We start from the raw sequence: 12,890 nt of genomic DNA, 5'->3' as shown, positions 1-12,890 counted from the left end.
TAATGAAGATTGATGTATCATACAGTTACTAGTTCCACCTAATCCCTCTAAATAAAAAGACAATGCAACTGAAATACTGAACTCAGTATTTCACCACTACCACAACTTTCCTACTTTCCTGAAAAAGCAAAAATACAGTTGCAGAAGTAAGTCTTAGGAGGTAAGAAAACATGAGCTATTTCCTAAGGAAAAAATAAAAGCATGTTCTGAAGTCAGAGACTCATTAGAACATTACTTAAGCAGAGCTGCTCTCAAATACTTGCACGTCATTCTTCTTATTGAACCTATGGCATTACACAGCAAGACAGACACAGGACATTCGGAACCCGACTAGTCAACAAAGCAATTTTACATTTTACTTTCAATAAGCAGGTAATCAACGCAGGTCAAAAAGAAATTCATACAGCACTTAAGTCTTTTCACATAGAAAGCAGGCTACCAGATTCTACAACAGCTTATTTTCTAGATGCACAAACCAGTAGAGCTTTATATATAGCACATTGTAATCGTTTCACCTTGATGCGATAAAGATAGCAGGCCCAGCTGCAAAATCTGTTTCCAAACCAAACTGTCAACATCTTGGATGGACATAAAAAGCTACACTGAGCTGCTGCTGGTAGCTTAAGCTCAGAACCATGCTGAAACCACAGACTGCAGACCTGAACAACAAAAGAAAAAATACACAACTGGAGATGGATAGAAGACAAGCAACAATTGCTCTGACATCCCTGGTGTTTCTCCTGACCAGCCTCATCTCAAACTCTGAATGAAAACCTTGTGTCAATAAATCTTTTTTGATATTTCTATCAACAACATCCAACAATTGATATTAAGATACTATCTACGTATTCTTAAGAATTTAGTTATGCATGAATCCCATTAGAAAAGACAAAGTATACACACTTCCAAGCTTGCTTACAAATAGGGATAGAAAGAGCTGATACACATCTATGATGTCTTCCGCCTTCTCTCCTTCAACTGAATTCAAAACTAAAGAGTGGATCTGCAATAGGAATTAACTCATAAATAGACAAGTGACTTTTGCACAATGACAGAATGCTAATTAGCTCACAAAAATAATTGCTAGCAATTTTTTTATCACCATTAATTATGCTGTAGGCTTTTGCAACAAAGAATTCATGTAAGGATCTTTCAACTTGTACACCAAAATCATTACTTTGACAAATCAGCTATAAAATAGACACTCTGTAATTCTTGGAATTAGATTAGTAATTTACATACTAGTGATATTTTTCTTTTTTGCCTGTTTGGTATCAGTGCCTGTTTGGTGCACTCAATCGGGTCCTGCAGTATAATACATTATTATGTAAGTTGGCATCTCGTAATCAAGTGTTTGCTATTCAATAATACTGATTAACAACTTTGCATCAGCATGCTAACTATTAATAGGGTCCTTGAAAGTAGTAAGGTATTAACTTTTTTCTCCCCTCCTCTTCAGAAACTGTTCATATATTGTCATTGAGCTGTGAACCAAAAATCAGGAGCACAACTTTCTTGAGCAACATTTCATATGCAGGAGACACGTGACTGCTTGGGTAGTATCCAAATGACTGAAGTAACTCGTGTGACAGCTGGGTACACACACTACAGTTTTTCATTTCAACTTGTTTCACTTTACCCCAACATGCGAATGCACCCAACCTGTGCAATACAAGTCTCAAGAGCCTCACATCACTCTGAGCCAGTCCTCCACAGAAACTAACTGCAAGTTCAAAACCAAATAAAGACTTAAGAACATACCAATGACAACATACCCTAGAGGACAACACACAGAAAAACTACTGTAACTGCCACTCTCTTATCAAGAAGAGCAAATCAACACGTGCTGCTCTCCTATCCCCAACATACCCTCAACCCCCTAATTAATGAGAATAACTGAAGTTTTAAGAAATGTACTAACAGTTTAGAAATTCAGTTTTTCACCTTAACTTCTGCAAGACCATGTAACCTTAGCTGTGTTCAGCCAACATGCAGGGACACACCGTTTTTTAAACAGACACCACAAAAGACCTCAAAATAACCCTTGCCCTCTTCTCCAGTCACAGCATAAGTCTGCTGCATACACTTCTAATTATAAATATAGTAACCTGACATGGGGAGAGACAGCCCATTGAACATGATCCCAGAGATTACTAACCCAAATCTGTGCTGAGTACAAGTCTAGAACAATACAATAAAACATAAGATAGATCGCTATCCTACAATCTACAAAACACACAGCTACTTGCACAAAGCAAACAACAATAGTATACTCCCAAAGCACAGTTAGGTCTATCTTACAGTAACCTATTATCCCAAAAGATCCTGTTTGTATTTCTAGCTCTATAACTGCTGCAGCTAAGGCTCCTTATCCCGTGTTCTTCAACAATTTGTTTTCTTTACTACTCCCAACATAATAAAACCACTTTGAGTTCCAGAGAGCAGTTACAATACGTAAAATATATCCCCTGCACTTTCATTTAAACTCAATGATGTTTAAATACCTAATTTCTTTCTTGTTAATATTTGTTTCTTGGCACAAAAGTAGAGCACTAGATAACAGTAAGGCCCTTTCTTTATGTGCTTCATCTTTTAAAAGCTTCTTAAGGTACTACATATGAAACACTCTTCAAGATCACAACTTAAACATACTGTAGTAGTGCACATTTTCATTATTATTATGAAGTATTTCCATAGAGATGGACTTTTTACAAGGCTATGTATGGGACAGGACAAGGAGCACAATGGCTTTAAACTGAAAGAGGATTGGTTTAGACTGGATATTAGGAAGAAATTCCTTACTGCAAGGGTGGTGAGACAACTAGAACAGGTTGCCCAGAGAAGCTGTGGATGTCCCATCCCTAGAGGTGTTCAGGGACAGGTTGGATGGGGTTTTGAGCAACTTGGTCTCCCTCAAGGTGTCTCTCTGCCCATGGCAGGGCAGTTAGAGCTGGATAATCTATAAGGTCCCTTCCAACCCAAACCATTCTATGATTCTGATTCTGTTTATAGTGTCTAGTATTCCTCATTGTACTTCTCAGCTATATAAACTTCAACTGTAAGAAGCATGTTTTTCCATCCTCATTATTTCTCTATAATTACTAAGGTATCTTTTACCATACCTCATACATTACCATCTTTTACAAACGCACACCTTCAGAAGTGTAAGTTCCTCCATAAACCCAATGGCACAAACTAATTCTGACACACATTTATGTGAGCAGAAGGAAAAAAAAACACAAACAGCTTAACCTTCTCATTCTTTCCCATAAAAAAATAAAGGTGAAAGCTTAAAATACAAACCACAAGAAATGGCTCATGACCAGAACATACCATGTAATTACTTCAGACAAAAAACAAATGACACAAGAGAAGAAAGCCAGGGCCATATGAGGTCTAAATTAACATTTCTGGGTTGGTTCTGAGTATCTCAAGAACAGACGTGACTTTTTATTTCCTCTCTACCTGACGTTAAGTAAGAAGCATGAGCATTACAAAGATCAGCTCATTTAATTCTCCCAGCTCCTATATTAGCATTTCTACTTCTGGATCACTGGCAGCCAGTACTTTGGGGGTCAGTGAGAAAGAAACGCCAGCACTGGTCAAGACAACAGCCTGAAAGTCTACTGGAAAGCAATAAGAAGAAACCGATGGGAAAATCCAGCACACGACACATGCTTCCTCGGGAGCAGGAACAAGTAAACAACCGAGGGAAAGAAAGAACAACGTTTGTAAACACACATCGCTTCTGCCGGCGCTCGCCCGACCGCCGCCGCCGGCGAGCACGGAGGCGCTGCCAGGCTGAGTCATTCCTTGTAGTAACTTCACCGCGAATCCCTCGCCCTGGCAGCGGAGCCCTGGGCAGGCAGGAGCACCCCGGCCTGCCCGGCGCTGCGGCTGGGAGTCACCGCCCCCCGTGCCTGCTCCCCCCGCCGGCTGCGCAGGGGTCATTCCGCGGCACCGGCAGCAGCGGTGGGATCCCGGTCCTTCTGCACCCCCTCCCCGCCGCCTCCCGGCTCTTTGTCGCCCGCCCCGCGGGTACAGCCCCGCGCCCAAAGCCGCGACCGCCGCCCCTCGCCAAGGCCGCCCTCCCGGTACCGGAGTCCCCGCCTCCCCCGCGGCGGGGAGGGGCCGAGCGGGGCGGCGGGGGTTGCCCGCAGCTCGGGGGCAGCGCTCCCCACTCACCGGAGGGTCCGGCGCGGGCAGCGCCGCGCATCCTGCGGCGGCCGCGGTGGCGGCGCGTCCCCCCCGCGCCGCGCGGCCGGGCCAGGCGGCTCGGCGGGGGCACGCAGCGCCTCGGCGGTAGCCGCGGCCGGGCGGGGAGAGGCGGCGGGGCGGCAGAGGCGGTTCGGCGGATCCGGCGGGCGGGCCGGGGCCGCGGGAGCAGAGGAGCCCAGCCTGGCGCGGCCGCCGCCGCTGTTTGTTGTTGTCGTCAGCCGCTTCCGGCGCGAGGGCTGCCGGGAGGGGGCGGCGCGCGGGAGGCACCGCGCGGCGGAAGCGGCGGCGGCTGCGGGGCTCGGGCGGGATCGGGGGTTGGAAGGGAGCTGGGAGATCATCGAGTTCCAGCCCTTCTTCTTGGGCAGGAACACTTTCCACCAGACCTGAGCTCCATCCAGTCTGGCATTTGAATACTTCCAAGGATAGGACGCCCACAGCTTCTCTGGGCAACCTGTTCGGTGCCTCACTACCCTCACAGTAAAGAATTTCTTCCTAATATCTAATCTAAACCTACTGTCTTTCAATTTAAACACATTCACCCTTGTCGTCTCACTACATGCTCTTATAAATAGTCTTGCCCTATCTTTCCTGTAACTTCCTTTCAGGTACTAGAAGGCCGCAATTAGGTCCCCCCAAAGCCTTCTCCGGGCTGAACAATCCCAACTCTCTCAGCCTTTCCTCGTAAGAGAGGTGTTTCATGCCTCTGATGGACTAGGTGGCCCACCTCTGGACTTACTCCAACAGGTCAATGTCCTTCCTGTGTTGGGGTCCCCATGCATGCAGCACTCCAAGTGGGATCTCAGCAGAGCAGAGCAGAGGGGCAGAATCACCTCCCTTGACCTGCTGGCCCCACTGCTTGTGATGCAGCCCAGGATACCTCTGGCTTTTGGAAGTCATGCCCTCAGCCTTACCACAGCACATGGTTTATTCTATTTCATTTTACTCTGAGATCACAGGAGATCAAAGATTTAGGAAATCTACAGAGAGGTTTAGAAAAGAATAGAAATCTGTCTGGTGTGGTTTGAGTTTTATTGTAAAAAACGACACTGAAATAACTTCTGTGCGCTTCACTGACATTTTGAATTAAATAATCATTTAAAAAAGATGTTTTTAGATGTCTTGCAATACTTAGTTACACCCTGAACTAATAGAAAAATGTCAGCTTCTAGCAGAGAAACTTATCAAACACTTGATATGAAATGTATCTTCCAACTACACAGATATCAGTTTCTACCACACTTCTTTGTATCATCTCTCACTTAAAGAAGGCAAGATTACCATGGCCAGTCCAGCCAAATGATGAGTCTGCTCCCCAAGCACACAGTAGTTTTTTAAAGGCCTGAAGTGAAGACCTACTATAAAGGATAAACTGTATATAAATAAAAGGAGAAGGATTCATAGCAAAGAATCAAGGGCTCTCTGTCACTATGTTCTTTTTCCTGCCATAGGCATTGACTATTATTTCAGCATTTAAGACAATGGCTGATTGCATTTCCAGTTGCTAGGAAAAATTAAGATTTCACACCTTAAAAATCACCCCAGCATGGGATGGGCAGGTGAAAGCCCATCGTTTGCATTTAAAAACATTCAACTTATCCCCTCACCACAGGACAGGGTGGCCCCAGATGTGCTCACCTCCCAGGTCAGACTCCGCTTCCTCCCTCCCTGCAGAGGAGGATGGGCCCCCATGGGAGCTTGGAGAGCTTTTGATGCAAAGCAGCCCGTGAGCTGTAGGGTGGGAAGCACCCTCTTATTCCTGTCTAAGAAAATGAAAGTGAACCTCCCATATGTCACTTTTGGGTTTCACTTTTATTACAAGTTTCTTTAGAGGCTCAGCCTGCAGAATTTTTCTTAGAGACAAGGACATTTTCACTTAGAGAAGAGCGAATTGGAGAGGGGTATACAAGCAAGGGGCTTGTTTGACTTGGAACTGCAGGTAGGAGTCACGACACTGGCATTACAGACATCCTCCAGCCAAGATCCCTCAAGCACAGCATACAGCTGGATTGTGCCTTCCCTGCTACCTCACCATGACCTCTCCTTCTGTAACATACACTATAGACAGCAGGTCAGGGAATATAGGAAATTCAAAGCATAATATTGCAGACAGAGTATATTCAGATATAGAATATACTCTCCACATCAGAAGAGGATTGCAAAAGAGAGTGCAAGCATGTCATGCTCCCCAGTACAGAAAGGACATTGACCTGTTGGAGCGAGTCCAGAGGAGGCCACCAGATTGATTAGAGGGAGGGAGCATCTCTTCTATGAAGAAATACTAAGAGAATTTTATTTGTTCAGCCTGAAGAAGAGAAGGCTTGAGGGTAACCTAATTGTGGCCTTCCAGTACCTGAAGGGAAGTTACAGGAAAAATGGGGCAAGACTATTTACAAGAGCTTGTAGCGAGAGGACAAGGGTGAATGGGTTTAAATTGGAAGAGAGTAGGTTTAGATTAGATATTAGGAAAAAAATCTTTCCTGTGAGAACTGGAACAGGCTGCCCCAGAGGTAATGTGGATGCCCCATCCCTCAGGGCTGGGTTGAATGAGGCCTTGAACAACCTGGCCTAGTGAAAGGTGTCCCTGTCCACGGCAGGGGCGTTGGAACTAGGTGATCTTTAAGCCTTTCAACCCAGGCCATTCTATGATTCTATGCATTCAGTAAAATAGCTAGGTCCATTATATAAAGCATTTTCTTCCCCTCACAAAAGTTTACTTTAGGTGTGTTTAAACATACACACATCCCTTCACCTAATTTTATTTTTACTTTGACTTCACCAGCTTGTAAGTTTACCACTTCGCACAAGCTGAACCAGGCCTATGATTTTCACTGTAAACTCTTAGTAGCCACCTCTGCTACATTGGAGAGTTTCCTGCCTGTTTGACTCGTGAAAGACAATGTTGAATATTCACAGCCTGTCCAGACAGGTATTTCTTGGAAAACACCACTTTTGTGGGCTTTTAAAGGTAAACATGGCTGCTCTAGCCCCAGTTGCCACCTTGTGGCACCCCATAAACAACTACTCCCCAACTTTTCAGCTTGTTAGGAGACGTGTCCAAATAACCCACATGCTGAAAGACACCTGTGGCACTTCAGACTACAAGAGTGAATGGAGCTGAGAAGACATCGGTACTTGGATGAACAGATGTAATGTAATGGGAAATATAATACAAGTTTCAAAGCAATTCAAGGCATCTTTCTGTAATGAATACGTCAAACTGATTACGTCAAAGTTGTGTTGTTTTAGTTCTGCAGATGTCAAGTTCAGCTTTTTGCATCTCCTAAAATGTTCTTCTCCTTCATAAATTCTTTGATTGTGATGAAGGACTAATCTTTATTGTGAAGGGAATGATATCCAGCTAGAACCTGATAGAACAAGTGCCATGCATGCTATAAACAGAGGTAAAAAACAACTTTGAGTTTTAGTAAGCCTGAAGCAGCAATAAGTCTCATTAAAATTCTCTTGAGGAGAAATTACTGAGAGTGACCTCTTGAAGTTTGAGTAGCTGAGAGACCAGCAAGAGTAGCAGCAGCATCTCTTTAAACAGTGAAGCAGTAGTGCCAACAGGCTTTGTAGTTTTCTGGCAAAGCACCGCTGCTGCTCAGGCTCTCAACAATTGCATAAAATGAGGCTTCAGGCGCTTAAGCATTGTTCTGCTTTTTACAGCACGTGTGGGGCAACTGTTGATTGATTTGAGAGGCAGCTCAGGCTGGACCGAAGCAGGAACTTCAGTTCTGAGGAGTAAGCAAAGTGCTGCTAGCAGAGCAGGTTGTTCTGGCTTGTTCTTGTAACATTTCATTATGTTGCTTCCTCTCAAAGTGATCCAGAGCCACTTCATGCCAAGCAACTAATTACAGGGTTTTTTCATAAGCCTGTCTGAACAAAACCTAAAATTTAACATTATATCTGGTACTTCTATCGTAAAAAAGCTGTATTCTATAAAGATTATTTTGCTCCGGGATATACAAAAAGAAAGCATCTAATCAAGGTCACTGGTAATTCTTCACATTTGCAAAGTGCTGTACCAAATGTAGGTTATTATTCTTTCAAGATACTGTTCAGGATCCATCTGTATATTTTTTTCACATTCTGTAAAACAGATGAGAAGGTTGAAGGAGTTTTTCAACTCCTGTATGCTTTTAATTTTGGGTGACAAATTTGTTACACCAAAGAATGTGTCTCTTCTAAACTACATATTTATGCAGCTGTAGTCAGAGAGCAAAAAGAGCAGGCTGCTCTTCAAGGCAAGGCAAGCTGGAAGCCAAAGATGGCAGCAAGGCAGGCAGGGGCTCTGCCTTGGACAAGGCACAGTCCCACAGTATCAGAGTGAGGTCTGGTGACAGTTTTTCTGTACAATTGTAGTCTGCCATGCCAGTAACGAACCAATGCTGTCAGTATTTATTTAGTTCCAAATGTACTTGAAAAACCACATCTTCCTATTTTTTTTATGTCTGCTTGCCATAAATTCTCCCTGTGTACTTCTGCTTCCCTTACTGTTGTTTCTTGGTCTAACCCCAGCCAGCCACTAAGTAACACAAAGCTGCTTGCTCACGTAAACGCCCTCCCCAGTGAGATGGGGAGGAGAATCAGGGAAAAGATGTAAAACCCATGCATTGAGATAGAAATTATTTAATAACTGAAATAAAATAATAATAATAAAATAATAATAATAGTAGTAGTAGTAGTAATGGAAAGGGAGACCCAAAAAAGAAAGAAATAAAACCTGAGACAGACAATTGAAGCCTAATACGGTTGTTCACCACCTGCTGACTGATGCCCAACACTTCACTGAACAGCAATCAGCCCCTCCTGGCCTCAACTCCCTCCCAGTTTATAATAATGTTCTATGGCCAGTTCAGGTAAGCTGTCCTGGCCCCGCTCCCTCCTGGCTTCTTGTGCACTTGCTTGCTGGCAGAGCACGGGAAACTGAAAAATCCTTGACTTGCAGTAAGCACCACGTAGCAACGACTAAACCATCGGCACGTTATCTGCCTTATTCTCACAGTAAATAAAAAAACCACAGCACTGTACTAGCTATCAAGACAAAAATTAACCCTGTCCCAGTCAAAACCAGAACACATTGCTATCTTCATCAGTTTCCCTTGATTTTTGTCTTGCCAGGGATTTTTAGGGTTTTATTTTCCCCCTTTTTATATACTGGAAACAGCTGCATTCATTTCCCTGCTAAATCGGGCTGATGTTTTAAACCCAAGTTCTTTCCTTCTCTGTTGATGCTTTGTGTCAATTTTGCAAAGTAATCTTCAGTAAGCGTTCATTTTCAATATAGTCTTCCTGCAACTAAAAAACTACTTCAAAACCCAATAAGTTTTTTAAGGCACAAAGTATATATTACCATTCTGAACTGGAATACACAACATATAAATACCAGTCTCCAACACAAGTGGTCCTGCATGTTTCCAGAGAGACTTCAAGAACTTCGATTATCCTTTAATGTAGCCTGGCAGTCCATAGCAAACACCAGGTACTATCTCATCTTTTGTTGCTTTCCCAGAGCACTGACTGGTCCCTAAGCAATCAGTAATTTGTTTTTGAATGGTCAGTGACTCAAGACCAGCTGATGCCATTTTGAAAGCATGCCACTCCCTCTGACCTCTTTATGGATCATTCCTAACCAGTGATTTTAACATGGTGTGGCTTCCCAATGTGTTTCAGTAATTCTGACTACATAGGTTTTGAATTCATAAGTGATTTTTCTTGTTTACTGCCAGAGCTTCTTGTAGGAAGGGGATAGTTAGCTTCAATTTCACATATAGGTCATGAGATCAGTTCTTCGTCCTGGGCAAAAATATGCAGAGGACATTTAAACCTCAGATAAAGTAAGTCAGAATGGACATACCCTCAGAAGTGTTTAAGGACAGAAGCTCTCAAGGGAAAACAGGCAGCCTGAATAATCCTATAAAAGTCCCCTACTGTGCATTTTCATTTAAGAAGCCCCATTTGTGTATTATACCAACTGGACTTTCCCACCCTACCCCTTCTCAACACGCAGATGATACTGAATGCAACAAGGCCAAACAAGCAATATAGTGAAGACTACATGGAACAACAGTAAGGTTGTTATAGAAAGGTATTGCTGTATTAGTATTTCTGTATATTTAGTGTTACTAAGAGTAATTCCCATTTTTTACTGTCTATCATCTTTGGGGGTTTTATATTAAAATGCTTGAGTCATGTTCATAGAATCATAGAATGGTTTGGATTAGAAAGGACCTTAAAGGCCATCTGGTTCTAACCCCCTGCCATGGGTAGGAACATCTTCGACTAGACCAGGTTGCCCAGAGCCCCCTCCAATCTGACCTTGAACATTTCCAGGGATGGGGCATTCGCCATCTCTCTAGGCAACCAGTTCCAGTGTTTTACCACTCTCATTGTAAAAAGCTTCTTTCTTATCTCTTGGAGCTTTAGTGAGGGCTGGAGTTAGGGACCTGCTAGCGAGCAAGTCATAACCCTGTATTCCTTTTTTCCCTTTTTAAAAATGGGAGATTTGCTTCCCCTTTTCCAGTGAGTGGGAACTTCACTGAGCTGCCATGACTTCTCAAATATGATGGAAAGTAGCTTAGTCACTTCCTGTGCTGGTTCCCTCAGAATTTGTGGATGCCTCTCATCATATCTCATGGACTTGTGCACCTTCAGGTTCTTTAGGTGGCTTCAAACCTGATCTGCTACAGTAGATAATTCTTCATTCTTCCAGGACTTTGCCTTCTGCAACTCAGGTGGTGTGGCTAGAGCACTTGCCAATGAAGACTGAGGCAAAAAAAGGCATTGAATACCTCAACCTGCTCCATATTCCAGGCAACCAGCTCCCCTGTATCCTTCTGGAGAGAACCCACATTTTCCCTAGTCTTCCTTTTATCACTGATGTACCTGCAGAAGCTCTTCTTATTGTCCTTGAGATCCCTGACCAGGTTTAATTCTATCAGGATTTTAGTAGTCCTAACCAGATCTCTGGTTGTTGGGACAATGTCTCAGTATTCCTTCAGGTTACCTGTCCTTGCTTCCACCTTCTGTGGGCTTCCCTTTTCTGTTTGTTTTTGTGCACGAGCTCCTTGTTAATCTATATAGGTCTCCTTGTTCACATATACAATCATAATTTTAAAATTTAAGTTTAATTCCTGCCAACAGTAAAATTAATTACATAGGCAGATATTTCAGTTGAAGAAATCATACCAGTAATAATTTAGCCTGGATTGCTAGAAACTTGATGTATTTTTCTTTTTACAGAAATGAAACAGGATAGACTGTCCCCATTTACAAAACAGCATTATGAATATCTAAAGGTCTTTCTGTTCACAGATGACATACTCTGATTCTTTCATGATTTGCATCAGCCACTCCCCTGGTTCTGTAATCATAAAGACAGAATTTATAAACTAAGGGGTTCAGGCATACCTGCGCAGCTTCAGCTCCTCCCTTAGCCCTGGCAGTGAACTTGTTTCTCACTGTAACTCCTGGAACAGTATGGGAATCCAGATGCAAATTTTCAGCATCTCCAGCTGAAACCACAGGCTACAGGCCAGCCTGCATCGCAACAGCTGGCTTGGAACTGTACCTCATCAGGCACTCCAGAGAGCCAAACTTGAATGCTTCTAGACTATGTCCACTCCTTCTATATTTAGATTTTAATGTGCAGTCTATTTTTTAAAGGCTAAAAAAGTATGGTTATATTTAATCTGAGTCAATAATTTAGACATTTGGAGGCTTTCTATATTCCCCTCTCCTTCCCAATCTTTCTAGTAGCACAAATTGGAAATTCAAGATACAGAAACTCTTTGTTTAAAATATTTTATTAATATATTTAAATAAACTACTAACAGCCTTAAACCACATAAGTAAAACTCACTTTGTACTTACATAAAGATGAATTCTTAATGGAATATTAACATATTGAATTAACTTTTTGTCCTTTGTTCTGATAAGTTATAGTGTGCTGCCCTTTTCTTTCAGTTTTATTTCTGAATGGAATAGAAACAAGACCATCTCCGGTTTTTTACATGTCTCAGAGTCTCAATTCAAAGAAGTAGTCATTGAACTCAATTAACAGAGTAAACCAAAATGATGAACTAAGTACACTGAAATGATGATTCTTTGCATGTCCAGAAGAGACTACACCTTTCAAACATTCCTAAGTACCTAGCTATACTATTTTAAAAGATACTATTGGCATAGACTAATTTCAACTAGATTTTAAATAATTTTCAGGATAAGAAAAAGAAAACTATTCTGAGTGTCCTTGCATTCCTTACTCACTTGTAGGAGCTTTTTTATATTCATTGATGGGATCAGGCGTAGGTGCTGGTGGAATCCTCTTTCAGAGCTTTGCAGCTTTGGAATTTGCTCTTCACTTGAGCTTTTCAACACAGCAGCTCAGATGACTGCTGGTTTGATTGTATCATTTATGTTTACTATGCATTTTAGAAGCATGTATAGATTGTTCAAATCTGTGCACAGAAGGAATTCTTTAGAGATCTAGAGATTGTGGTAGGCTATTTTGAAGCTAAGAATATCCAAAGCTCTTAAATTAATGACTTTCTAAAATGCATTTCTGTAATTATTGCATTTAGTATATTCATACTCCAATGTGTGGAGGACAACCAAACAGAAACTAACACATAAAATTCTCTACTAATTGCAAATTACTCTCTTCTACTGAA

General features: G+C 42.4%; 1 protein-coding gene across 2 annotated transcripts in view; it reads right to left on the bottom strand.

Moving 5' to 3' along the window:
* The window catches only part of RB1CC1 (RB1 inducible coiled-coil 1), a 72,986-nt gene extending 68,687 nt beyond the window's left edge, over positions 1–4,299 (bottom strand). For both annotated transcript variants that reach the window (XM_064653251.1, XM_064653244.1), the window contains exon 1: positions 4,186–4,299. The gene's annotated coding sequence lies outside the window, so the exon portion shown is untranslated. The remainder of the gene's footprint in view (positions 1–4,185) is intronic.
* Between the last annotated feature and the right edge of the window lie 8,591 nt (positions 4,300–12,890).

The sequence above is a fragment of the Pseudopipra pipra genome, chromosome 1 (genome assembly GCF_036250125.1).
Source record: "Pseudopipra pipra isolate bDixPip1 chromosome 1, bDixPip1.hap1, whole genome shotgun sequence".
NCBI classification, from domain to species: domain Eukaryota; kingdom Metazoa; phylum Chordata; class Aves; order Passeriformes; family Pipridae; genus Pseudopipra; species Pseudopipra pipra.
The sequence above is the reverse complement of the archived record's forward strand: the minus strand, read 5'-3'. Positions and strand labels throughout refer to the sequence as shown.